This window comes from Callospermophilus lateralis, chromosome 5 (genome assembly GCF_048772815.1).
Source record: "Callospermophilus lateralis isolate mCalLat2 chromosome 5, mCalLat2.hap1, whole genome shotgun sequence".
Lineage (NCBI taxonomy): Eukaryota > Metazoa > Chordata > Mammalia > Rodentia > Sciuridae > Callospermophilus > Callospermophilus lateralis.
Genome location: NC_135309.1, coordinates 11,275,282 through 11,280,190, shown reverse-complemented (window position 1 = coordinate 11,280,190; position 4,909 = coordinate 11,275,282). Strand labels below are relative to the sequence as shown.

Below are 4,909 nucleotides of genomic sequence, written 5' to 3'. Positions count from 1 at the left end.
ATTGAGGACATATTGACTGTAGACAGCAATATCCTTTAGAAGGATAAAGGTGAAATGAGAATGGGTTCTACTCTTTGGATGTCTAATCAGAGGAAAGGCTGAATAGTAGAATCAGGAATGGTCAGGCAGTTTGAAATAGAAGGAAAGGAATAAGTAGATTGTAGACAGATTAAAAATGTGGTCCTTATGTTATATTCAGGGAAATGATGTCAAGAGAAAGATGGAAATTCATGATTAGGGGCCACAGCATGAGAGTGATGATAAAGATTTGAGAAAACCATTCAAGAAAAGATCAGAGGAAAAAAAAACATGAATTCTTACAGATATACTGAATGGAAGAAGAATTATTTAAAAATGATTTTTTATGGTACAATCTGAAGAAATCAAGATTTGTATGTTTCTGTGGTGGAATTGTATGTAAGACCATTGAAGTAAAGGACCTTCTGGGGAGAGAGGAGAAGCAGCAGGTGGTGGGTGGGGACATCCACAGGGGGACACTCAGCAGGAGAGCAGGGGAGGGATGGAGGAGGTTGTCTCCACCCCCTGAGCATCAGACACCTGGACCAAGGCCAGCTGTGCAGCACCCAGCGCTCAGACTCAGCTGGCAGCTCAGCCTCTGCAGCGCGACCTTCATGTCTGGGTTCCTCAGAGAGTAGATGACGGGGTTCAAGGAAGGGGTGAGGATGGAGTAAAAGACGGTTGCCAGGCGACCCTGGTTGGTGGAGTACTGAGATGCAGACCTCAGGTAGGTGAAGCTTCCATTGCCGTAAAACAGGAGGACTGTGGTCAGGTGGGAGGAGCAGGTGGACAAGGCCTTCCAGCGGTCGTCCCCCGAGGGCATCTGCAGGAGGGTGGAGAGGATGCGGATGTAGGAGAGGACTGTGAGGGTGAAGGAGCTCAAGATGATGTAGCTGCTCATGGCAAAACCCACCTCCTCCCTGGGGTGGAAGTCAGCACAGGAGAGCCTCATGAGAGCAGGAATGTCGCAGAAGAAGTGCTCCACTACGTTGGGCCCACAGAAAAGGGCAGAGAGAAGGTGTTGATGGTGTGGAAGGCAGAGTAGAGCTTCCCGCCCACCCAGGCCAGGACCACCAGTGCCCAGCACCGTCCGTGGCTCATGATGGTCCCATAGAGCAGGGGCCTGTAGATGGCCACACACCGATCATAAGCCATGGCTGTGAGCAGAAAGCACTCAGCTGAAGCAAGTGTGAAAAACATGTAAAGCTGAGCCACACACTCGAGGTAGGAAATGACCCCAGGGCCCTGTAGGGTGGTAGCCAGTGCCTTGGGGATGGTGACCGAGATGTAGCTCAGGTCCAGAAAACACAAATTCTTCAGGAAGAAGTACATGGGTGTGTGGAGGCGGCTGTCTCTAAGCACAGCTGTGATGATGGACATGTTCCCTAGGAGGCCAAAGGCGTAGACCAACAGGAAAGAGACAATGACCACTGGCCTCCCCTTCTGGGATGTCTAAGAAGCCCCTGAGGATGAAGTGAGTCACTCTGGTCTGATTGGACATTTCTCCCCCTCTAAAGTTGTGTTCAGATGCAGTGGCCACAGGTAGCTAAGAGGAGGTCAGCTGGGAATATGTCTAGGGAGGTCCTTTGTCTACAGAGGTGCATCTTCTCTCAATGGAAAAACATCCTAGAAGCAGCTTATATGAGAATCATAATCCAGGAAATTTGATTATTCTGAGGAATCACTCTGCACCTGTGCCCCAAGTCAACTGCTCTGATCACACTGCAGGAAAACAGTGTCTCATGGAAGAGAGGAAAGGAGGGGAGGGAAGGAAAGCAGAGAGGAGAGGATAACAGAGGAGACAGATGTCTGACAATTTTTCCTCCCATTCATTGTGGGGGCTTCAGGTAAGAGGTCTCATGTATTTACTTCACGCATTGACCCAGGTCACCACTTGGAGTGTCTCCACATTAACCCAATTGGTGATGCTTTAGTGAATGGAGAGATGGGCCTTTTTTTTAACACCTTCCTTCCTCATGGTGCTCCTGCCCATAGATTTCCCCAGCCCTCCTAGGTTTTTCCTGTTATCACCTTCTCGCCCAGCCTCCTTTACTGCTGTTAATTTCTTTCTTAAACTATTGGCTTGGGGGATTTTTTTTGTCAAGTTGAAATATTCTTGGTATTTTTGGTAGTTCCAGGATTTATTACCAGATATGGTGTTGACATTTTTTTTTTTTAATTTATGAAATACAATTAACATCTTGATCAGGAAATATTTAGTTCATTAAAAACCAACAAGGACAACCCCAACTTCTAGCTAATAAGATCTAAAAAACACAATGAACAAAAGGAAAGGAGGAAGGAGGCACAGATCAGGAGGAGGAGTAGAAGAGGAGGGGTTAGGACATAGAACGAAATGCAGTCTCTCTGCAGCAAACCTTTTAGTAGAGCACAAAGGAGAAGGGCAGGAATGTGTTCCCGCCAATCGGGATTCCGTCTGTCTGTGAAGTGTGGCTGAGTCTCTACATACTGCAGACATCATCCAAAAGGAGGTTGGAGGGGCTTCTTGTCTCTGAAAAAATAAAATAGAAGTCCACTCCTCAGAGCCCAGTCTATGACCTGCAGAGGCAAAGCCTTCTGTTTTAGAAGATGCTTGTTCTTTGTGCCATGTGTAAATCAGGTAAGAGGTCTCGTGTATTTACTTGCAGCATGGAATAATACTTTGGAAAACACTAGCTATAATAAAAAACTAGGAATGGAACCCTGAACTGAAACTGCTCTCCAATTCCTTTGTATTCATCCAAAAGAACTAAAATTGGCCTAGTATAGTGACTCAGCCACATCCATCCACGTTTACAGCACGACTCCCAAGAGCCAAGATAGGGGATCAGCCCAGGAGCCTGTGAAGACATGAATGGATCTAGAAAATGTGGACTAATATGGCTGAGTTTGCTCAGCCACCAAGAAGAATGAAATAATGTTATTTACTGTAGATGGATGGAGGTGGAGCAAAGGGATGGAGGTGGAGAACTTCATGCTGAGTGAAATAAGCCAGAGTAAGAAATCCAAGGGTGGAATGTTTTCTCTCTTATGTGGGTTAGAACAAAATAAGGAATGGGGGAAAGAGTGGGCCTCAAGAAGGGAAGCAGTGGGAGAGGAGGAGCTGAGAAATGAGATTCACCAAACTTTCCTGTGTACATGTGTAAACCCCCAGGGAAGGACGCCCTTAGGTTTATCTGCACAGCGCTAATTTAAAAAACAACAAATAAATAGAAAGAAGGCCACTACAACAGGAAGGAGGTCAGAGAATAGGAAAGGGGAGGGGAAGGGGAAGTACAGGGGGCTGAAAGGTGGCAGTTTAGTTTCATGCACATACTAATATTTCCAAATAAAACCTACTATCATGTATAACTATAATGCACTAATAAAATCATTAAAATTATTTAGTAAAAAAATTAGTGTCAAATTTCTAAAAGGAAAGTCATATATATATATATATATATATATATAATTAATTTAATTTAAAATATGGAATATTTAATATAATTCACAAAATCTTATAGACTGTACTTAGTACAGAATAGCATATTTAGTTAACATGGATATATTTTACAAACAAGGGAAGATCAAAAACATGTACCTAGCAAACCTAAGGTTCAAACACATTTTTAAACAGCTGCTTTTCTCTGCATAGATGTGTCAAGCAGTGCCATAGTGAAGTTCTGGCTCCTAATCCCTGTTGGGGGATGATGTCCCTCAAGCCTCATTTTTTAGACAGGACAGGACACTTGCTGTGATGCAGCAGCAGGAAGGTGCTGGGGAGTGGCCACAGCTCACCTCCTCCTGCAGGCCCATTCTTACTCCCAGGCCTCCTCACCTGAGTGACTGACAATCCTGACTCAAGGCTTAACTCTTCCAGCCAGGCCCTATGACAAAGCTCTGACAGCTGCCCATTAACAACACTTTCATAGGGAATTCTTATTCACTTTGGAAGATGGTTAAAGTTGGGAAATTTAACTTTATTCCAACATTCAATAAAATTAAAATACATCCATGCAAACTTTTCTCCACAGTCACCTCCTGTGGAGGAGTCCTAGAATTGCTTCCTATCCTCAAACACATTGAAGTCAAATTGAACACAATGAACATATTGAAATTAGAATACATAAAATTAAATTTTGTGGGATCTTTTATAAAACAGCTCTGCTAGGATCCAGGGAAACTGTCTTTGACTGAATGCAGGAACTTAACTTAAGCCCTGAGTCCAAGTGTGCGCACCAAATCCCTGCTCCTAGGGGTCTGGTTAGTGTCTGTTTCTTACTTGCTGTCTTCTCCCTCTGTGGGCCTGATCCTGAAGAGCAAGACAGGCCTCTTTTCCTGTGTGCAGTCTGTGCTCAGCAGAGAATAAAGGAGTGAGCAGCTTGAGTGCAACCTGGTGGAAGTTACCCTTAACACACTTGGCTTTAGACGTGGTTCTGCAGGAGCTCTCTCTAGTATTTCCAGCTGTGTGAGTGTGCAACCTCCTGCATAGGACAGTCAGAAACCCTGCAGTCATCAGAACCCCAGGATGAAATATGCTTGTGACAGTTATTGAATACTATTGCCTGGTAGAAGCTCATCTGCTGCTCTGAGCCCTTCCTTCCCCAATTTACCCAAAGTCCAGAGAAGACATTCCCTATATGCTGCAGAACTACAGAGTCAAGGTCACAACCCCATCTCTGATTCCCACAGCTCCCCTCAGTATTCAACATTAGTAAGAATTGAAAGAGAATAGTTGGTCCTCCTCCCAATGGTCAGTGGGTAGGTAGAACTGGATTTGGAGAACACTAAAGAGCATTGATACAGGTGAGGATGCTGCTTGAGTTACAACTCTGGGAATCTGTTGGAGGCAGTGCTGGAATTTTCCTTAGGACAAAGACATCTGTGCAATACTTGGGAAATGGCAACTTGC

General features: G+C 44.7%; 1 pseudogene; it reads right to left on the bottom strand.

Moving 5' to 3' along the window:
* Window positions 1–550: 550 nt before the first annotated feature.
* LOC143641731 (olfactory receptor 5AR1-like) lies at window positions 551–1,519 on the bottom strand (annotated as a pseudogene).
* Window positions 1,520–4,909: the final 3,390 nt, after the last annotated feature.